Here is a 23,523-nt window from a genome sequence, read left to right as displayed (position 1 = left end):
TTTCCTCTATGATACATTGAACAGTAAAAAAAAAAAAAAAGTTTTAATAGCTATGTAGTTCATGGGACCCTCCCATTATGAAACCTTCCCTAAACCAACTTCCCCAAAGGAACAGGTGAGTCCCTGTCTCATCTGTGTCCCCTACAGATTCACCTCTTTTAAAATGTGTGACTAATTATCTATCATGGTGTATATGTTGGTGTATATGTTGGTGTTGCCACCTAAATGGTGAGCTCCTTGAAGGCAAAGATTATTTTTCTTAATCATCTTAGTATCCTTAGCACTTAGCACAAGGTCTAGTTCATAGCATGTGCACCTAGAGTCTGTTTTGGGGGAATGAGGACATTAGTTGTTGCTGAAAGTTGTAAGCTGTACTCATCCATGTGCACACATGTACGACTTATTTTTCTTTCAAATTAGTCCTATATCAGAGTCTAACAGTATTTTCAAACTTTGTTTTCATCCTAAACTCTCTCTCTCTCTCTTTTTTTTAAATTCAGAGCTCTAGTAGCTTTGGGGTGTGTGTCTGTGTGTGTATGTGTGTATGTGTGTGTGTCTGTCTGTACTGGGAGAGGAGACTAGAGAGGGTGGGGAACGGAAAGGAGAAAGGGAAGAAGAGGGGAAGGTGGAGATCTTCAAAGGCAAGTAATCCCCTCCTAAAGATTAAGAGCTGGTCCCAGCAAAGCTGGTTATAGGTAATGTTAAACAGAGTCATGGGATCCCCACCCAGAAATTCATCTTTCAGCCCTTTTCTCCCTGTTCCGCACTCTATCCCTGCTCCCTGCCCTCCTCTCTTGGCTGTGATTTCACTTTCAAAAGGTTGACTTGTAAATTTCCTTTTAGATGTTAGTTGAGGTCTAATACATTCGATCCCTCATGAACATTTGCTTTTCATCAGAGGACCTCTTAAGGCAGAAAACCCTGCAAGAACTCAAGGAATGGACTCTCCTAAGTGCTATTTTAGGCACAGAACATGCAGATGCAACATTTCACCTAAAGTTATCTACATTCCTGATTTCTGCCCACCTTCCTACAAAGCAAGTACTCCTTATGGTGCTGAAAAGTGTCCGTTTCTTCAGAGTGTGGTCCGCCTGAAGCTCTTTTCATTCCTATGCATGACCTATGTGCTGGGGTTGCTGGGGCCCTCTCTATGGGGTCCATAAGATATAGGAGAGGAGAAAGTTTGAGAATGTATCTCCAGAGAATCAAGCCCGGCAAGAAACTCTTACTGCCTCTTTTAACAGGACTTGGGGTTTTTTGCTTTTCTTTTTTTTAATCTTCAGGGATTCAATAGTCATCATAGACTGTACAGAAAGGAATTATAGAGTCTTGCTCACTGGTGGGAGGAGGAAGGTAGCTTTTTCTGTGATGTGCCTACATCCGACTCTGTGATGGACCCTTTAAATGTTTCATTTCTAGTCATTAGAACAAGCTACCAAGACTTCCTCCCATTTTGCAGATGAGGAAACTGAGAATCCGGGGGCCTAATTACTTGCCCAGAATTCCACACTTGGGTGGTCTCCAGACTTTTATGGCTGCAAACCCTGTCAATAAGAAGGTTTTTGAACACATGTGGGTCTCCATTCATGTCCGTTTACTTACCATAAAACATAAATTAGTCCCATGGTCATTAGGTAATATCTCCAGGCACAGAATATGGCTAGAGCAGTTTACTGTGAATAATAGTGGATGTAAATCCACATTTCATAGAGTCTTCTCAATAATTTTTCATACTCTTTTTTTCCTTTTTTTTTGGCCAATAGCTTGTCAGATGCGATTAGATCAACATTATTTTTACCTCATCATATGGTTGACAAAGAGCTTGTACCAGGATTGGGAGAAGTTTCGCCTGTCATTTTTCATGTCAACTTGCGGTTTAAGCTACGATTTCTAATTGTACTTTTGTGAGAGTAATTGGGTTCAACCCCGATGATATTACCTGGGAGTTCGCTGCACGAGGCGAAGGTAAGCTGTGGTGAGCGAACACGCCTCACCCCATGTCTGGAGTCACAGTGGCCCTTGGCCACACAGACCAGGGCAGAGGGAGGGAGTGAAACCTTCACCGCACATTAGAAAGCTTAACTTCCTTCTTTTGTTTAGATTTTAGAAGCGTGTGAATAGTTCTAAAAGCTTCCAGCATTTCAGTGACTCATCTTTTCCCCTCTCCTCTGAGCCCCGTGGAAGAGGCAGGTTACGCAGTGGTGCTAAGATCCCAGTGTGTTTCTCTGTCTCTCTCCAAACCCTGTGCCCCTTCCGTGGGAGACCACCTTGGCGCCAGTGTTGTTTTTCACTTGAGTTTAGAACATAACCAGTCGGGATCAATAGCCAAGTCTCATCTGAACTATTTGTCTTTCTCTTTCTCTTCCCTTCTGTATTTTGCTTCCTGTCCAAATGGAACCCATGGCCTTGAATTTGTGATAAAAGATCTTCTCTGGGGTGCAGAATGAGAAGCTTTTAGGTCTTTTTTTCTGGAAAGTATCTGTATCTTACTTGACTTTATCCCCACCTATTTCCCTGATTCTGAGGAGCTCAATAAATGTTTGTTGAATAAATGAAGGAAGGAAGGAAGGGAGGAAGGAAGGAAGGAAGGAAGGAAGGAAGGAAGGAAGGAAGGAAGGAAGTAGGGAAGAAATGAATGAGGTTTGGGGGATGCCTGAGATGGTTGGAAGAGAGGCACGTTGAGAAATGATGAGGGTGGCGGGACTTGGATACAGAATAAGGGGTCTTAGAAGTCCTGCGGCACCCACCTTTGAGAATTAAATGACATCTAACCTTGGTCAGCGTTTGGAAGGACACTTTTTGTTCAAAAAAGAAAAACGTTACCGTACACTGTGATAAGACCATTTCCTTTCTCACGGCGTCTCCTTTAATGTCAGGTCTGAAATATGAAGTCATTAGGGGATATTAAAACAGTGCTGACAAACTAATTAACAAAAGACATTACGCCGGATGGGCTCAATTTATCCTTTTTAATGGTTCTTATAAATGGGTGCCGCCAATTAAAATTAATAAAGATTTACCAGCGATTGCCCGGTGTACATTGCTAAGAAGCGCTGCTGAAGGTCGGCTTAAAGTCAGCTTTGGTGAAGCTGTAAGTTCGTTCTGGAGCTGCATGTCCTATGGAGTCCCCTGCTTTTTGTCTTGCCCTGGCTGTCTCTCCTCCAGCTCCTTTCCCTGGCCTTTCTGTCTTCCGCTCTGAGCTCTTAGTGCATCTCTCCCACCCCACTGGCCACTCCAACCCATCCTGGGCTGCCTGAGATGGCCCCAAATTAAATACATGGAGGGAAGGGCAATGTGCTGTATCTGGTCCTACACCAGCTGGTCTGATTTGTCACCGTTTGCATCCAGGCCCTTCCGCTGTCACTTCCAGAAAGAGCCTTTGGGTTTGTTTAACAGAGCCATTCCTTGAAATCCCCCCAACCTGGGCTGCCTTGAAGCCTTCTTGGTGTCTTTGGTGTCCTGGGACAGTGCAGTATGGGTGCACTGATGCCCACAGAGGTGACCCCAAACTTGACGTGTTCAGTAGGGGCCCAGCAAGAGTGGGCATGGTCACTAGTCCGAGAATCCCATGGTCACTCATTGTCGTTGTTGTTGTTTTAAATCAAGTGCAATTTCCTTTTATTACACATAAGACAGCACCTTATTGAACTCTCTCTTAAAGCAAGGGATACCTGTGATGTCCATGCAGGCTGTGCCCCTCTCTGAAGCTCTGGCCTCCTAATCACTTCTCTGGCTTGAGGCTGAACAACTGCTCTGCTGAAACTCTTTTGACCATGAGACGAAGCCTCTTCTAACCCACAGGGAGACTGGCCTGGCTCCACTCATCAACCTTCCGCAGGGATGACTCCCCTTTATAATGAGGCATTCAACCATTGAGGCCAGTGAGCTCCTGGAGATCTTCCCTGGCTGGGAGGGTGCAAGGGTAAGTGGGGCTGCATTTTCACCCCCCTGTCCCCATGGCTGGATATGGTGGTAGTAGCAGGAGCTGGGGATAAGATAGAAGGGGAGGGTCCAAAGAAGAGGCCAGGTCTTGGAGGCAGTCGTCCCGGCACGTCGCACTGCCGTATGGAGGATATGCAGGTACAAGACCTCTGTTAAAGCTCCACGGAGGTGTGTCAGAGGGCTAGAGGTGGTAAGGAAATTCCATTAGGGCATACGCCAATGGGTTGGAGTTCCCAGGAGCCTGAAGTGTGGTTCTCCATCCTACCAGGATGTTATTTGGATGGCCCATGGTCCCTTCTCCCTGTGGGCTGGACTTCATCCCTGTTGGCTTGAAGTGTCCAGCGTGGAAGTCACGGAGGTTTGCATACTAGGTGCTGATTTCACCTCCAGAAGGCTACCGTTAATGCTGCTTCCCTGGCTCTCTTGCTGATCTCCAGGAGCTCAGAAGAATTTATCAGATAGACCATGTGGCACTTAGTATCTGGGTGTATCCTTGAAGAAAAGGACAGGCATGGTAAGAGGGTGCAAGTGAGGCAGGAGGGAGCATGAGTCTCCCAGGCTTGGAGAACAAAAGAACTAAGACCCAACTTTTCTGCTTCACAACTTATCCAGAACCTTCTCTTTTTCCCAGTGTGCCCTTACTGTGGCGTTCTGTGAATGGGTTCTCCCAAGAGTGGGGTCCAGGACCACTGGGTAGGTACTTAGATGCAGCTTCTTGAGTGAGATCTTGTTTTCTTCAGCAGGGCTGGCTCACACCCCGCTGTTGCAAACATCCTGCAATGCCCAATGTATTGAAAATATAGGGGTAACATTGCCCTAATACCTGGGCCTGTGTGGTCGGAGGGAAGTGTCATTCTTATCAGTTGTCTTTGTTATAAGAATTCAAGGAAGACACTAATCCTTTAGTCTTCCCAAGAAGGCGAGAACTGGGAAGACCTGGACTTCACTTTAAAACTCAGAGAAACAGGGTGCCTGGGTGGCTCAGTGGGTTAAGCCGCTGCCTTCGGCTCAGGTCATGATCTCAGGGTCCTGGGATCGAGTCCCGCATTGGGCTCTCTGCTCAGCAGGGAGCCTGCTTCCCTCTCTCTCTCTATCTCTCTGCCTGCCTCTCTGTCTACTTGTGATCTCTCTCTGTCAAATCAATAAATAAAAATCTTTAAAAAAAAAAAACAAAACCTCAGAGAAACAATAGTACAGTGGGAGCTGTTTTGTTCCAGGTCATTTGAGACATAAAGCCAGAGCAGGACAGCTCTTTCAAGCAAGGGTTGGACTCAAGAACAAGGGAAGACAACTCCCCCAGAAGGGGCGGGCACGTCTCTTCTCACCTTGGAGGGGCACTGAGTGGAGTTGGCCCTGGCTGCCTTGTCTGTTCCCCACTTTCCACCTAGCCTCCAACTCCTTTGTGAGAAAGGGCAACACAGACCTCCCTGTGAAGGCCATGGGGAAGGCTTCTATAGTCAATGAATTCCCGGGGAAATATGACCTCCAGAGTACCCCATTCCCTGGGAGGCATTAGCCACACTCTTAATCGTGCATTTTATTGTTTCCTTTCTAGCATCGCACAGCAAGTCACTTGTGTGACAGTACATTAGAGGCGACAGAGCAAGTTAGAATAAATAGACTCTGTCCCTTCTCAGAGCCTCCTCTATCTGATACCCGGACACAGATGCCTTCTGAAGGCCACAGGGATAAAGGGGCCACCAAACAGACTTAAAAAGATTCCAGTAGTTTCCATAAGTGCCTTTGGTGTGACTTGTGGAGTCTAAAACAGCAAGATGGAGACGTGTGGGCATTAAACATTCAAATGCTTCCAATTACCATCTAGTGACAAAGTTAAGGGACCAGTTTTATTTTTTCGCTGTGATCTCGCCCCACCCCCAAGCTGCTACAAAGGTGACTTCAGGGTTTAACGTGAGAGCAACCTATTCAGGAGGAGGCCATGGGGAACAGTTGAAAGACCCCCTGGACTTAGACCCAGAAGATAACCTTGAGATCAATAACTCCTGAATGGCTGCCAGGTGACCTGGGATAAATGGCTTCACTTTTCTGCTTTCTGATCCCCTCAGTTGCCTGTCATTTAGGAATCCTAACCCCCACGAGTGTCACAAGAGACAGCACACTGTTGCGAGACTCAGACGCGACGTCTGTTCCTGAAAGAGAGGTGTCCATAAATGTGAGAGGTTACCGGACCCTCCTTAAGGATCTCGGATCAGGAGGGAAAAGGCAGTGGGGACTGACGGGTGTGTCCTTATCTGGGGAAATTAGCTAGCACTCATTCTTCTCTAGTAGCTAACAGTCTTGTGGGTTGGGCACTTGATCCTCTTTTTACAAATGAGAAACTCAAGGTTCACTTAAGGTGTGGATTCCATGTGGTCACACAACCAAGGAATGCCAGAGCTTAGACTTAAACACGTATTCTAATTCCATAGCTCCTTCCCTTTCCACCATACTGAGCTGGCATTGAGCAATGTGCCAGAATCATTAGGCCAGCGCTCCAAGCTCAGCGCCTTCCCAGAAACAAAAAAGAGAGAGTTGACACAAACCAGAGCAGGGTCCCAGCTTCTATCACCTGTCCACAGCCTCTTGGACCCAGGTGAGGGGAGCTGTTTGGTTTGCCCATCCATCCATCTACCAATCCATGTGCCCATCCATCTTTCCAGCGGACCTTAGCGTGATAGACAAAGAATAGACTTTGGAGTCCGAAGAAGTGGGTTTCATTTCCTAAGGCAGAATTTCTCTCACCTGCATCAGAAACATCTGTAAAGTGTATGGATTCTGAGACTGACTGGATTTGATTCTGGGGTTCTAAGACTTACTGGATCTGATTTTGGGGCCTGGAGCTCAGTAATCCACATATTTACATGTATTACATGCAACTATGTACATGTACATGTAAATATGTACTTGTAAATGTACATGTACATGTACATGACATTGATGCACATGTAAGTTTAAAATCTGTGGCTCTGGAGCATTATTCTGACTTCCTCAAAGAATAGAAAATCAAACATTACTCCCGTTTGGAGGGAAGGGGTCCTCCTCCGTGAGATCTGCCTTAGTGTTTGGATTGTCCCTGACTCCCTGTGATGGGGACGGGGGGAATGCATGCTGCACTCTCTTCTTTCAACCCTTTTGTCCCAGTCATATCTTTTTCCCTTAGCCAAGAAACAATCCTCCCTGACTTGGTGACACTCAGACTCAGTCCTGCTCTGGCGGTACTTTCCCCTCTTTCCGCTGAAAGCTGACATATCTTAGAATCCTAGAGCAGGGAAGAGCCTTGGAGATTCAAACCCACTCTTCTGACAGCAGAGCCCATGCTCTTTCTGATACATAAAGCTCCCTTGCATACAGTTGGAGCTTAATAGATGCTTGAATAATGAGTCAATGACTGGTTATTTCCCCTGAGCTACTGTAGCCCCCAAATACTTGCCTAGATCAGACTCCTCACACTTACTGGGAAACCAGACAGCTCTCATGGGCATTATAATAATTCTTGGTTATAACAGTAACTAGTGCTATTAGCTTCCTTTATTGAGCACCTATGAACCGGGTGCTGTATTAGATGCTTTACGTACATTATCTCACAAGAGTCTGGAAGAGTCTGTGTGAGGATCTCCATTGTGCAGGTGAAGGAATTAAGGCTCAGAAAGCTGAGCTGACTTGTTCACAGTCACAACTAGGAGGTGGAAGAGCCAGGACTTGAAGTCCTATCTGTTAGTCTCTGAAGCTGTGTTCTATGCACTATTCCATGGTGTCCCTCTTCATGGCTTGATAAATGTTAGTCTAGCAGGTCTCCTAGGAATCATGTGGCCAGCTCAGCCTCCCTTCCTGCTGAGGCATCCTGGTCTTAGGTAGTCCACAGAAGAGCGTTGGGGAAAAGTGACAAGGACCCTGCAGCTCTAGGTACAGCCTCTGGGCTCTTCAACCAAACAATTCCATATGCACGCCCCAGTAATCCTCACAACAGTCCCAGTGCACTATTACACTTGCTCTTAGTTGTTCGGATAAGGATGCTTGTGGAAACCTTGAAGTGTAAATGAATCCCCCCCTCACCAGCATCTTACTAAAGTGCAGAGTCATTAGATCTGGGGGTGAGGGGTGTGGGATTTTGCATTTCTGAGGAGCTCTCACCGGTGCTCATGTTGCTTGTCCATGGGCCACACTTGGAGTAGCAGAGCCCTTCTAGGGTGACAGAGGCCCTGATGTGGTCACAGTCCTTTGGAGCCCCCCCCGACCTCTCTCTGTTATGCTGTATGGGAGCTTCTTCTGGGTTAGGATGGAGATGAGAGCTTAGTGGACAAGAATTAGGAAACGTAAGGAGGATTGCTTCTTCTTTTGGTGCCAGTTCCTCATTTCTCACACCATCTTGCACATTCCTTTCAGGGACACAGCAGAAAATAAATAAAAATGAGAAAAGCACATCAAAAGTGTCCAGCTCAGTACAATACATACTGGGTTCTGGCCTCTACCCTCCCGTGGGTTTTCTTTAAGGAAGCACAGATATTGAAAAAAAAAATAATGATACTCGGGGAACCTTAGTGGAAAGGAGGTTCCATTTCTTCCCCAGGACGTCTTATAGATAAACTTGAGTTTGGGTAGCATTTATTGAGCACCCACTATAATAACAACAGGGGAAATAATGAAGATTTCCTATGTGTCTGGTGCTATTTGGAACACTTTCATCTATTAATTCATTTCATCCTCCCAACAACCCTTACACGATGTAGTATTTTTCTCTTTCTTTTTTTCTTTCTTTCTCTCTCTCTCTCCTTCCTTCCTTCCTTCTTCCTTCCTCTCTCCCTGCCTCCCTCTTTCTTTCTTTCTTTTCTTTTTTTTTTTTTTTTTAACCAGTGAGGAGCCCTCCTGGCCCAAAGTCCCACAGGTCATAAGTGTCAGAGCCTGGATTCAAATCCAGGCCCCCTGACTCCAGGGTCTCAACCCCTTGGCTCTGCGACTTCCCTCCTGGGCAGGACTGTGAGGTTCAAAGGAGTACATGATGTGGAACAGGAAAGCAGGTGATTTGACCGGCTACCATGGGATTAGAGCTTTACAAGCAATACCCACCCCCGCCCTTTAATCCTTGCCCTTCCAGGTAGGAGGATTCTCCCCATTTTGGAGATGAGGGGATAGAGGAGAGCTCTAGTAATGTTTCTCATAGTTAGCTAGTGATCCAGCCAGGGTTCAAACTCAGGACTGTCTGACCCCATAGTCCACGGTCTTCCTCATTCCCCTGGAGGACTTCAAGTTACCAGATGGACATGCCATTTTGATGGGGAGGATGTCTCCATGGCCTCTCAGGGCGCACCTCCCTTCCAAGGCCCCAGGCCTCCGATGAGCCAGATGTGTGCATCTGCACCAGGAAGGGATCATGTGGTCTTCCCTGCACCTGCTGAGGGGCCCAGAGGTTTACACCAGGACTCACATTTCTGGGTGGCAGGAGAGGCAGGTGACAGCAGCTGCAATGTCACGTTCTCTATCCCCTTGTTAGCAAAAACGTGTCTGAGACTGCAGACTCTCAGTTTTCTGTGTGTGTCCACTGACGATCAGTTTAGTAGCAGTGTCAGCATTTTGTGGTCATTGGCTGTGGGATCCTGTTCCTGCCATGTGAGACATACATAGTGAGGATGTGGCCCAGGTGGACCTCTGAGTTTTACTCACTATGACTTGTTCCTTCTTTATGCCAAAGAACCGGTGGAGAGCGTTTATTAAGGTTGTTGCTCATCCAATGTGACAAAGGAAGGCTACGGAAGACAGGGCCATTTTATCCCTCTGGCAGGGGTAATGTTCAAAGACTTCATGTCTGGAGGACATGGCCATTGACCAATTGGAGTGGGCAGCAGAGGCGAACAATAGGGATAGGTGTACCCGAGGACACCAGCTGAATATCTGCCCCCACTTTGGGCTCTTGAGTTTTGCAAAGTCCTATCATAATGCTTGGGACATAGCAACAATGACGAAACAACCAAATGTTAAAGTTAATATTTTCATTAAGTGTCTAAATCCTAACATGTCATCAGCTAATTTCAAATCAGCTCTCAAATAGGCATAAATTCTATTTCATGTAGGTTCTGTCTGGCAAGCAGTGGGAAGGGGTCTCCAGAAGTGAGAGCACCTGGGGTTTGCAGAGATCCTAAAATCCCCGTGGGGGAAGGAGGGATGGTGAGAGCGAATAATCACTCTCAAGTCAAATCTCTCCTTTTGGATCCCATTCTGCTTCTGTCGTTCTTCCCTGTGGTCATCAATAGGGTGAAGGAATCCCCCACTTCCTGAGGAGGGGCGTGATGTCTGTGAGCTTAGCGAGAGGGGCACGGGCCTGTGCCAGGAGAGATCTGCATTCCTTCCCGGGGTCAGCTGTTTGTTGTTTATGCAGCCTGTATTTACTGAGCCAGGCTGCTGATAGAACTAAGCAGCTGTGTGGCCAGGAAATTCACTTGACCCATTTGAATCTCAGTTTCTCCACCCGGAAGATGAGGGGTTAGACTAGATGCCTTTTCCGGGTCATTTTAGCTGATACTGCCCAGAACTAGAATATATCCAGGGGGCTGTGGTGGAAGCCACCATGAGGTCTTCGTGTTTCCTTGGGGAACTGGGACCATCACTCTGTGCATGGCCAGCTGGGGCCAGGTCCTTAGGAGCTGCATACCCTAGAACCTGGACTTGGGGATTTCCACGTGAGGCTGGTAGACCAGCAGGAAGAGCAAAACCTCAATCTAGGGCACTGTCATGATGAGCGGTCCCTGGCCACACCTGAAAGCTCAATGCTCTGCTTTGCCAAGAGGCTGCCACATCTTCCTAGTGCCTGACCAGGGGCCTTCTCCCTTAGGAAGGTTTCTCCTTGGCCCTAAGCCTATGTTCATCCCTGAGTGGTTGCTGGGGAAGAGAAGAAGGAGGGGTATATCCCGGGAAGCCCTGCCTAGTGCTGCCACCTTGACTACATTAGGAAGTGGGCAGTGGATAATAAGATTTAAAGCATATACTTGTAATTTATAAATCCAAGGTTTCCTAAGGCTTATGAACCAAGTGAAATTTTAATAATGTACTTTAAGTCAGGATAGCCAAATATTATCATTTCAACTTGTAATCATATAAAAATTAATTTTTAAAAAGATTTTATTTATTTCACAGAGAGATCACAAGTAGGCAGAGGGGGAGGGAGAAGCAGGCTACCCGCGGAGCAGAGAGCCCGACGTGGGGCTCGATCCCAGGACCCTGGGATCACGACCTGAGCCGAAGGCAGAGGCTTTAACCCACTGAGCCACCCAAGCGCCCCCATATAAAAATTATTAATGAGACAGTTTACATTCTCTTTCTCATACTGAGTCTTTGAAACCTACAGCATATCTCAGCTGTGACTGGCCACATTTCAAGGGATCCATGCGGAGTTTGTGGCTATCTACCATCTTGGATGGTACAGCTCTATGGCATTCATGGGTAAGCTTTAGGGAGATTGTGAACCTTTTGGTTGCAAATGTCTGTTTCTGAGCACATTGTGTATTTTTTATGAGGGGTATGTAGCTTTATCCAATTTTCAGAACCATTAGTGACCCCCAAAGGATTGACAGAAAAATGTCAGATTTCTCAGAGATGAATCCCGTGATATCCAAACTTGCCATTGCTGTGCTGGGTGGAGTACCCTGCCCATAGACTTCCAAAACTCTGGCTGGCTCTTCCAGATAGCTTATCCCAATGTATGTGGGTCAGAAAGTGTGTTGCCAAATGGAGGAAGGGACAGCCCAGGGCTGATAGAAGGCAAAGAAAACCATCATAGGAGAGAGGGACAGTCTTTGCTATTTGCCAACTAGTATTATTCCTAGTATCTGTGTTTCCGGATGAACTTCCAGATCACCAAGGAAATGGAAATATTCTTGGAATTTCCAAATTCCCAGACACATGTAAAGAAAATAAAGTAGTTGGTTGAGAATTATACACAGATATGTTTTAAATGTCACCCTGCCTCTCTCAGATTCCCTCCTTCCAAACAAAGGTATCAGTTTTTGTTGTTGGTTTTTTTTTTAATTTATTTATTTACTTGAGAGAGTACACATGAGTGGGGGGAGGGACAGAAGGCGAGGGAGAAAATCTCAAACAGACTCCTCATTGAGTGTGGAACCCAATGTGGGGCTCGATCCCAGGATCCTGAGATCATGACCTGAGCCAAAATCCAGAGTTGGACGCTTACCCGACTGAGCCACCCAAGCGCCCCTAAGATATCATCTTTTGAATTATGTGAGATGCTCTGAAAATAAAGTGACTTCTGAGTGGCCTTGACTCTTTCCTCAGCCCTCCATTTATTCCTGGAACAAGTCCAATCAGAGGGTTCACTCTCTACACTTCATGACCATGAATGGGCTTTACAGTATGCCTTGGTCTACACACCTGTGAGAATTTTTCTAAAGAGAGGATTCTAAGGTTTAATCAAATTGCCAAAGAGATCATGACCCTCTGTAGGGGTCATACCACGAGTCCACATGCTGTAATCAACGGAGATTAGAGTTGAGAGTCTGGGTCTGCCTTGGGTCCTGAGTATCTCCTGGAACTCTCCCTTTGGGGACTCATTCCCCTGGAGGGGCAGGCCATCTGTGTCACCTGTGTCCTCAGAACCCAGGCTGGGCTCAAGTGAATGGCCTGCAGAGCCCCTCCCAAACCCTCACCCCAGTCCCCTGGGTCGTTGATTTTGTGCGACAGCTAAATCATAACGTAATTCTACTCTAGTAGCTCTGTGACCCACTGTATTCTCCTGTTTTCAGCTTTTGGAGTTTCTGCGTGCCTGATGTGATCTCCTGTCCAAGGCCAAAGTGTGAAGATAATGGAGTTTTTATACTGGCCCCCCATTCTAGGATGCAGGAGATGTGAGTTAGATGGAGCCTTTGAGTTCATCAAGTCCCATCCCTCCATGTGATAGGTGGGGAAACTGAGGCTGGAGTGGTAAAGTGACATACTCAAGGACACATATATGATGGCTGAGCAATCAGGACTAGAATTCAGCTCTTCCCACCACCCAATACTGCCTGTCCCCCTCCCTCAGTACCCACAACCTAACTGGCGCCCAGAATCCTCTGATGACTCAGGCGGAATCATGACTAGTTAATAACACTACAGTGTGACAAACCTGCATTCAAACTTCAGCTTGGTCATTTATGTTGTGAGACCCTAGACAAACCATGTCAACTCTGAGCCTCAGTTTGCCCAGTCTGTAAACTGGGCATAATCGGACCTACGTCCTGGGCTTAATTTAAGGACTAGAGTGGACAATGTGTTAGGGCATTTGGCATAGGGCCTAATGCATGGTAAGCGCTAAGTAGATTATAATTATTATCGAGGCTTCCCCTCTTCCTATTGTCTCAAAAACCCCTAATGCACTCGTCTACCTGATTCATCAAAATGTACCTGTCCTGAGTTCTACTGAGGCAAGACATTGCTAGGAGACTGACTAGCTGATTAGCACTCGGGGCCTATGGACTTGCTTGTTGTGCTTTTTCACCAGAGTGTGGCTTTGAGCAGGACTCACATCAGCCTTGTTGGCCACTATCTGTATCCAGAGACCAGCTCAGTGTCTGGCATAGAGTAGATACTGAAAGAGTGTCAAAGGAACAAGTATTTAGCTAGTGACCTTCAGTGCTGTAGGAGGCTGAATAATGGCCCCCAAAAATGTCAGGTTCTAATCCCTGGAGCCTGTATGTGTTACTGCATAAAAGACAGTCTTTGCAGGTATGATTAAGTTAAAGATCTTAAGATGGGGAGATTATCCTGGATTATCTGGGTTGGTCCTAAAGGTACTCACGTGTATTCTCACAAGAGGGGGCAGAAGGAGACTTGACTATGCACATAGAGGAAAAGGCTATGTGAAGACAGCCGAGAGAAATGTAAAGATGCTGTCCTGTAAGTAATGGAGTGATGTGCCCACCAGCTAAGCAATGCTGGCAGCCGTCAGAGTCTGGATTCTCTCATTGAGTTCCTGGAGAAAGTGGGGGCCCGCTGACACCTCAATTTTGGACTTCTGGTTTCCAAAACAGGGAGAAAAATTAATTTCTGTTGTTTTAAGCCACCAGGCTGAGATGGTTTGTTACATCAGCCATAGAAAACTAATACAAGTGTTTTTAACTAAAGAAGTTAGTAAAATGGGAGTTTTAGGGACCAGAAAGTTACATTTTTCAAGGGTGGAACCAAGGAAGCTCAATATTCTCTAATTACGTTTCCATTCTTTTCTCTATCAATAGTGCCCTCGTGAAGCCACCGACAAAGTCTGAGGATGTGCCGAGATAAGCATGCAGGGGGTGGGAGGTTAAAGTGGGTTTTCCTCTTGCATCAAAGGGACGAGAAAGAACAGATGACTTGTTGACAAAGGTGGGGAGAAGGGGCACAATGATTAAGAAAGCTGAGCTGCGTGAATTCATTCATTTATTCAACAGATTTTATTGAGTGCCTCCTACGTGCCAGGTACAATTCCAGGCACTGAGGATGCAGCAGTGAATGGGGGGTGGTTGGAAATCCTTGGTTACATGGAGCTTACACCCTAGTTGGGTGTAGTTGGAGAAGACATGCACACACAAACACCATGACTGTCCACCTGTGATGATGATGCTCAGATGGGCAACCCGGACAGCAGCAATCTTCCTTTTTTTTTTTTTTTTTTTTTAACTTAAAAAAATTAACATATAATGTATTATTAGCCGCAGGGGTACAGGTCTGTGAATTGCCAGGTTTACACACTTCACAGCACTCACCATAGCACATACCCTCCCCAATGTCCATAACCCCCCTCCCCCCCTCCCCCCAGCAGCCCTTGGTTTGTTTTGTGAGATTAAGAGTCTCTAATGGTTTGTCTCCCATCTTGTTTCATTTATTCTTTTCCTACCCCCAAACCCCCCACGTTGCCTCTCAACTTCCTCATATCAGGGAGATCATATGATCATTGTCTCTCTCTGATTGACTTATTTCGCTCAGCATAATACCCTCTAGTTCCATCCACGTTGTCGCAAATGGCAAGATTTCATTTCTTTTGATGGCTGCATAGTATTCCATTGTGTATATACACCACATCTTCTTTATCTATTCATCTGTGGATGGACATCTAGGTTCTTTCCAAAGTTTGGCTATTGTGGACATTGAGCAGCAATTTTCTTTATGACATCTACTGCTGACACCAAAGCTTCATTCACTGACAAGGCATGAGCAATTTTTCACCGATGGTCAGCAGTCTCTCCAGGTGGCTGTTTTCTACAGCACTGCCTGCCCACCAGCACCCTGAAGGCATCCTCCTGCATGTAAACACTGTAGCCCTCTCCCTTCTCTCTTACTTTCTCTCTCTTGCTTCTCTGTTTCTTACCCTGCCCCATGCAGAATCACTATTTGTAATCTTGTTTCTAGAACCCGTGATGAAATTAGAGAAAATGGAGGCAAAGAAAACATACCCTCACTTTTAAAAATGAGGGACAGAAACAAGGAGACTTTCAGGGTTAAAGGATTTCTTTCCCAACTGGCATTTCAGAATCTGTGATATATGTTACATTTGAAGCTACCAGGGAAAGCTTCTGGAAAGAGGGGCTCTGGTTTTGTGTTTCAGATCAGTTTCTAGAAACTGACCTGAAAGATGTGAAGGGCTACTACAGCAGAGAAAATGCTCAAAGTGAGAACCGAGAAAGAGAAGTGACAAGAAGGCAGAGTCCATCCAGTCCATTGAGAAAGAACCTTCTGATTGTCAGAGGAGTCCAGTAACGGGCAGGCTTCTCAGATAGAAGGAAGGACACATGTTCATTATCACTGGAAGAGTTCGAACATGGCTGACTGGCCAGTTAGGGAAACATTAGAGAGGACAGTCAAGTTTCTGAAGGGGGCATGAACTAAATGTCTTTGAGATCTCCTCCAACTCCAAGAGTCTATGATTTTACTAAACATCCCAGAGAACAGATGCTCATTCTTTTTTTTTTTTTAAAGATTTTATTTTTTTATTTGACAGAGACCACAAGTAAGCAGAGAGGCAGGCAGAGAGAGAGGAGGAAGCAGGCTCCCCGCTAAGCAGAGAGCCCGATGTGGGGCTCGATCCCAGGACCCTGAGACCATGACCTGAGCCGAAGGCAGAGGCTTATCCCACTGAGCCACCCAGGCGCCCCCAAATGCTCATTCTTAAACTGAATGCAACATACTCGAAACCTTATGTGCCAAACAAGACAGCATTAAAATATAGTAAAAAATTGACAGAAACAATAGAGGCAGGAAACCTTACCACATCTTTCTTTGTATGAAAACAAATGAGAAAAAAACCATAATTGAGTAAATCTCTGTAAGTTCCTAAAGGCAAAAACAAAACAGAGTGCACTTTATGTTCACAATGTAGTAAACCAAGAAATCAATAATACAATTAAAAAAATAAACAGTGGACATCTTTTTGTGTTTCCAGTTGAGTAACATAACTATGTATAACTATGTCTCCCAGATGCTTTGGGATTCCAGTAACCATGTAATACAATTTGACCCCCACCTTCCTGGCCTTGACTGATTGATTTAGGATTAGGCACTTGAGCAAGATGGGACAGAAATCCTTCCCTGGGAATTTGGGATCAAGACACAGAAAGGAGCATCTTCTCCCAGATGGCTGGACTCACAGTATATAAACTTGGGAATTATCAGTGATCACCTCCTGCCATGTGAACTGAAGACAGAAGAAATAGGTTGGGGGAGATAAGAGAGAGAGAGAAATAAAGAGAGAATGGAACAGACACATAGGAGGGAACAGATTAGACCAGGAGGGAGGCTCCTGATGATTTTCCAGTCACTAATATCTGTCTATCTAAGTCTCATTTTCACTCTTTTTTTCTTTTATTATTATTTTTTTACATTTTAATTCTTTATTTAAATTGAATTTAATTAACATATACTGTATTATTCGTTTCAGAGATAGAGTTTAGTGATTTCATCAGTTGCATATGACACCCAGAACTCATTACATCAAGTGCCCTCCTTAATGCCCATCAGCCAGCTACCCCTTCCCGCCAGCCCCCCTCCCCTCCAGCAATGCTCAGCTTGTTTCCTAGAGTTGAGTCTCTTATGGTTTGTCTCCCTCTCTGATTTCATCTTGTTTTATTCTTCTCTCCCTTCCACTATGCTCCTCTGTTTTGTTTCTTAAATTCCACATATGAGGGAAATCATATGATAATTGTCTTTCTTTGGTTGACTTATTGCGCTTAGCATAATACTGTCCTTTAGGTCCACTCACATTGTTGCCAGTGGCAAGATTTCTCTTTCTTTGATGGCTGAGTAATATTCCATTGTGTGTGTATATGTGTGTGTGTACCACATCTTCTTTATCCATTCATCTGTCGATGGACATCTGGGCTTTTTCCATAGTTGGGCTGTTGTGGACATTGGGGTACAGGTGCCCCTTTGAATCACTATGTATCTTTTTTCTTTTAATATTTTTATTTATTTATTTGACAGAGAGAGATCACAAGTAGGCAGAGAGGCAGGCAGAGAGAAAGGAAGGGAAGCAGGCTCCCTGCTGAGCAGAGAGCCCGATGCGGGGCTCGATCCCGGGACCCGGGATCATGATCTGAGCCGAAGGCAGAGGCTTAACCCACTGAGCCACCCAGGCGCCCCTCACTATGTATCTTTGTTACCTTCACTCTTGCCCTTGAAATACACAAAGCTCTTCTATCCTTATAACCAGTTCTCCTCTTTTACTCAAGTCAGCTGGAGTTGTTTTCCTTATAATCAGAACGTTCTAATTCATAAAAGCAAACAAGCGAATGAGCAAAAAGAACAAACCCCAAACCACTTCAAATTTCAACACTCTTTCTAACAGAGTGAGGTAAAAATGGAAGCTTTAGAATATTTAGAAAGTTAGTACAGTGAAAACTGTACAAACAGCAAACTCAAGGCTATAGCTAAAGTTACGCTAACAGGAAAATTCATAGCTTCAATAACTTAGAGGCTCTGTAGCCAAATGGCCTAGTTAAAATCCCCTTTCTAGGGGCGCCTGGGTGGCTCAGTGGGTTAAGCCTCTGCCTTCGGCTCAGGTCATGATCCCAGGGTCCTGGGATCGAGCCCCACATCAGGCTCTCTGCTCAGCAGGGAGCCTGCTTCCCCTTCTCTCTCTGCCTGCCTCTCTGCCTACTTGTGATCTTTCTCTCTGTCAAAAAAAAAAAAAAAAAAAATCCCCTTTCTACCACCCACTAGCTTCCTACTCTTCTGTAAAGTTACCACTTCGTGCCTCAGTTTCCACATCTGAAAATGGATGTAATAACAATACTTACCTCATAGAGTCCTATCGTGAGAATTAATTGATACACGGAATATATTTCAAATAGTGCCTAACACATAATATTATTAATGCTATCCATTGATTCAAATAATAATAATAACAATAGTAATAAAGTAATATAATATGTAATGTATCACGAAGCATGCGCACTAGAGCCATCTTTAGGGATGGGCAGCACTGGGCAGCCTCAAGGGCATTTTCCCCTATAGAATAAAGGTAGTGCAACCTAGTATGTGACTGGCTGCTCCTCTCTTCACAGACAGAGCTGTTCCTGGCTTGGGCCGAGGACAGGAAAGGGCCTGGGCTGCCATCCAAGCATCTCAGTGAGAGTGTAGGAAAGATAAATACGAGGCTGTCTTGGTGTGGTGACTCTCTCTTCTCTTGACTGAGGGGTTCATGTGGTGGGAGAAGGATTTCTGGGGCTTCCAGAGGCTTGTGATGCTGGAGGTCACAGAAAGGGGACCACTGGGCCTGGAAATATGCCCTCCACCCCCTCACCACTGATATCCCAAACTCCATGATCAGAAGGCAGGTCATTCTTTGCTGACTCCTGGGTGAACCAAGCTGTGTTCTTATCTTAACAGCTGCCTCCTTATCTTTGCAGATGGAAGCTGGAGTGACTGCCAACAGCATGCATTCCTGAGGTGGTCTGATGGAGTGTGGGGCCCTAGTGAGGGTGTGGTTCCCCAAGCAGGAGGCTTCTGCTCATGGAGAAAATCTGCTAGCTGGTAAGAACAGGGTGCTGGAGAGAGTGCCTTGGTCCTGCCTGGACTGCTCAAAGGTCCATCCAATTCCCCGTGTTTTCATCCATCAACCTGGTATAGGAGGAGATGGGGCCCCACTGTCCTGGGGAGGCTCCTCTTCCTTCAGGACTCAGATGTGCTATGTTTCAAAGAGTGTTCGAATCCAGGTACATGCGGGACAGCTTGCCATGAATCCAGGGTGTTCGGTCCTTGTGGATCTCCAGGCAGCCATCCAGAGAGACTGCCACCCTATGCTCAGTGCCAGAAACTACCTCGGTCCTAAAAACTACCAATCAATAACATATTATATAGGGAGCTGAACAATCAGGGAGCTATGAAAAGACCTGCTAAGGGTGTTTGGTCTGAGCAGAGAGCCAGAATCAAGGCCCTGGGTCAGTGCATAATGGTGAGAAAAGAGAACAAGGGGCAGGGAGGTAGGAGATCGTGTCTGACCTGATGGAGGGGATCCAGCAGAACTTGGCTTTCTACAGGGTGGAGAATGGGATGTGCTTGCTTCACTTAATTACACAGTCCTTAAGTCAAGCCTACAGACCCAGTTTAAACACAGCATTCTAGGATGAGCACTGGACCAAGAGTCAAGAGATTAGTCTGGCTGAGCGACTCATTTGCTGTGGGACCTTCGATAAGGCAAGTCCCTTAACCTCTCTGTGCCTTCAGGCTTCTTCAATAGTGTTAGAAAAGTAGGATCCCCTTTGATTCCAAATCCTTGGAGTTTAAAACCAGGCACTATATTTCAGATGCAAAAAGCTAGGTTGTTACTTGAAAAAGAAGTGAAGGAGGAAGAAGAGGGAGAGAAAAATGAAGAGGAGGCAGAGTCCCTACCAGACTATAAGGTCCTTGCCTCTGCAGACACCCAGCACATGGGAGCGTGTGAGGAGTGTTGCCAATGTCCTGAAGGGGAGATTGCATAGGAAAGTCGGAGGCGTCCTCTGTTCCCGACCGTGGTGCCACAGAGCAGCACCAACATGTCACTTGAAAAATGAATGTGGACTGAAGCTCCAGTTGCCGTGAGAGCATCCAGGAATAAATAAAATACTAAGAGAGCCGGCCAGGAGAAACTTGAACATGCTCATGGAGGGTTATATTGGAGTTTCAGGTCCTTCAGGGTTTGGGATATTTTTGCCAAGTGACGAAGAGTGGAGAGGAGAGAATGTGAAGGTGGGGGAGCTCCTGCGATAGACGAAGACTCCAGGCAAGGCCCCGGCTGGGGAACAGGCCCCCTGAAACGATGATTGCCGAGGCCTCCCTTGGGAGGCACGTGGGGCAGGGCCCGCCGGGGTCCCCTGAGCAGGTGATCCTGAAGGTTCCCTTCGCCCTCTTCTCTGAAGACTGGAAATGCACTCCAGTGCGTGGTGGAGACAGAAGCTTTCTGATGAGGCATACAGTATAGGGTAGGAGCCATTCTCTGGAGTCAGAAACACCTAAGTCTGAATCCTAGCTCACCTGTGTGACCTTAGGCAAGTCCATTACCCTATGCTTAAAAAAAAAACAACAAAAACCCACCATGGTATCGGTGCAGAGACTATGTTAACGTCGAATAAGGAGTCAAAAAATAGTACTGCCCTTCCCCAACAAGGCCTGAACCAATTCTTGAATTAATAAGAGTCCTTGTAGATGTAAAGAGGAGATCATCTTTACTAGTGATAAAGGCCAGATCATAACGTGTAGCTTGAATTGACAGGATTTCCTGATCCTGAGTCCTAGGACTGACAGCTTACCTGGCCACCAGCAGCCCTGGACCTGCACCACCCCAGGAACACGCGTGGGGAGCAGGAGGGCTAGCTCCCGAAAGGAGGCAGGAGGGCAGAGGCTCTGCTGCGCATGCTCAGTTCCTCCCAACTCACCAATGGGGGATGAGTCGCCCCGAAAAGGCACAAGGGAGAGGGAGAGAGCCGGAGTGTTTTCAGCAGGGGGTGCTCTCTCCCAGGGGAAGAAACCTCAAAAGTAGGGAATCAGCTAAAAACAGATAAAATCAGGGGCTCTCTCCAACACACTCAGCCAGGACCCGGGATCTGGCAAGTGCGCAGTAAACGGCCGCTTTAGACAGTACCTTCAGCACAGCTCTGTTTGCTCGTGCTTTCGGGCGGACATTTACCAGGCCTGTGCTATGGGCCGCTGTCTGTGCCAGCGTCTGGGGAGGACGTGAGAAAGCGTTCCAGCCCGAGCCTGCCACCACTCTGCAGTGGCTCCTCAATGACACCTGCGACTTGGGCACTACACATCGGGAACTGCTGTGGGCTCCTGACGTGCATGATTGCAGGTAATCCCCAAACCCCGAGCGTTTGTTACCATGCGCGTCCTCTGCAGTTGTGACAAACCGGTGGAGGCCCCGCTCCCGGAGGCATGAGTGCAGGGTGAGACCAGAGCGCCTGATGGGAGCGCAGCAGGACCCATCTGTGTGGTATGACCAGGTTTGTCCCTCAGCCACCGCCCTCGGTGGCCCATCACACATCCCAGGCGAGAGGGCTGAAAGGTCCCCGGCAGTGGCTGTGGAGTGACGGTGGCCTCCCCATCAGCAAGGATGGCCGAAGCGTGTGTCTTCAGGACATTCTCCAAGCCGTTCGGGTGTGCCTTCGCTTCCCGGAAAGGGCCAGAAACTTGGAAGAAATAAAATTGCCGTGGGGAGGGAGTGAAAGTGAATTCGGAACTCACACAAGAGACAGAGAACCAGCTTCAAAGCAGGCCCTTCCTTAATGCGGCTCGTGCCACCTGCTTGGAGCTCCCGGAGGCCTGATGGGCTCTGGCGGTGTCCCTGTTTGGCCGTCCCTTCAGCCAGAGCTTTGGCTCCTTTCTCAGGGGCAAGGCTGTTTACCTTCCTGATGTCTCCCCTCCGACCGCCGGGAGCACTGCTATCTGTACTCCTGGGTGCCGTGTGGCCATTGCAGCTCTGTGTTTACAGGGAGGCAGTGGAGGCCTCCCCAACACCACCCCTCAGCACCCCTGGGCCCACACGGATGTCTCTCGCTGTTGCCCCACAAGGGCCCCCCCGCCTTCTTGGTTTGGCAGTGGGTGGTGGGGCTCTTAGTCCTAAAGCGGAAATGTCCGGGAAGGAATTCTTTTCAGTGTGTGGGGTTTAATGGACCTCCCTCTCCACCTGATTTTTCATAATGTTGCTAACGAGCCGGAGAGGGGAACTAACATAATTTGCCATCCGCAGTTATTAAAATCAGCAGGACCCACGCAAGAAGACACAAACCCTTTCATTATAGGAGCTTTAGATTGAAAAGACATATAAACAACAAAGATGTGGAGGAAAGGAAATTAACATTCAACTGTTCAGTCAGTGTCTTTTTTTTTAAATTTTATTTATTTGTTTGACTGAGATCACAAGTAGGCAGAGAGGCAGGCAGAGAGAGAGCGGAAAGCAGGCTCCCTGCTGAGCAGAGAGCCCAATGCGGAACTTGATCCCAGAACCCTGAGATCATGACCCGAGCCTAAGGCAGAGTCTTAACCCACTGAGCCACCCAGGCGCCCCTAGTCAGTGTCTTAAATAGGGTTTCCCAAGAAGCAACCCAGAGACAGGGTTTGGGAGCAAATGGCTTAACCGGGAGGTTATCCCAGGAAGCATGAGAAGGAGAGGGCCAGTGACACAGAGAAGGGAAGGAAGCTGGTTACCACCCTAGGTCACCCTAGTCCTGCTGGAGAACTCCGGAAACAGTGTGCACATGAGCCTCTTGAACAGCAGCTTCTGGCAGTCTTGGTTGAGGGTGTGGCATGCCTCAAGCTTGCCCTGTCATGGGAGGGCACAGCACACCTTCAGAGCCACAGAGCTCTCAGAAAAAGAGAGGCAGAGGCGAGGCCAGCTTGCTCAGAAATGGTACAGAGCCCAGGGGTGTGGCTGGGGCTCTGACCTGGCCTGCTGCCCGGGGGGGGAGCTGGTGCCTTCCACATGACTTGTCATTCGATCCTCATTATAACCTGATTGTGCAGGTGACATGGTCTACGCTACAGAGTGGGGGGAGCTGAGGTTGAGTGACTCCCAGCCAGAGCGTCATTCTTCACAACATGGGATGTTTAGCATCTTTGTCTTCCCCCAACTAAATGCCAGTGGCCTTCCGCTCTCCTCTAGTCCTCGTGACTAAGCAGCTCTCCGAATGGGCAAAATGTCCTCCTTCCCCCTCCACACTCACAGGAGTGCTGGGTGGGGAGGATCTTGTGCAAGTCCACTTCCCATTTAACTGTAGGGTCACAGTTATTGGTTAAATTGAGAAGGAGCTGGGCCGAGGTAACGTAATTCTTGAACACACTTGACTTCTGTAAAATGGACGTCTTTAAGCTGAACTCATGGTTGTGTTGAAGGATTGAATATCAACTACAGTACAGTGTCTGATATCAAGTAAGGGCTCCAAAAATGTTAGCTATATTACTGGTCGAGGGGCTCAGGAATCTTAATTCTAACCTAGTTCTTATTTCTTCCCCCCCCCCTCTTTCTCTGATTCCTGCCCCTCGCCCCGACTCCGGTTCCCTATCCATTCTCTAGGAGACATTCAGGGCAGAGGAAAGAACTGATGTTCGAGCCTCTGTCCTCAGGAAATAAAGGGGCGGTGGGTCAGGCCAGAC

The 23,523-nt window shown here is 47.0% G+C and overlaps 1 long non-coding RNA gene across 1 annotated transcript in view; it reads left to right on the top strand.

The window, feature by feature from the left end:
• LOC116860262 overlaps positions 1 to 18,906 on the top strand; it is an 80,248-nt gene extending 61,342 nt beyond the window's left edge. The window contains exon 3 of the long non-coding RNA XR_004381297.1: positions 18,804 to 18,906. This is a non-coding gene — a long non-coding RNA (uncharacterized LOC116860262). The remainder of the gene's footprint in view (positions 1 to 18,803) is intronic.
• Positions 18,907 to 23,523: the final 4,617 nt, after the last annotated feature.

This window comes from Lontra canadensis, unplaced genomic scaffold (genome assembly GCF_010015895.1).
Source record: "Lontra canadensis isolate GAN:19392208 unplaced genomic scaffold, GSC_riverotter_1.0 scaffold173, whole genome shotgun sequence".
Lineage (NCBI taxonomy): Eukaryota > Metazoa > Chordata > Mammalia > Carnivora > Mustelidae > Lontra > Lontra canadensis.
This window is presented reverse-complemented; position numbering and strand designations above follow the sequence as displayed.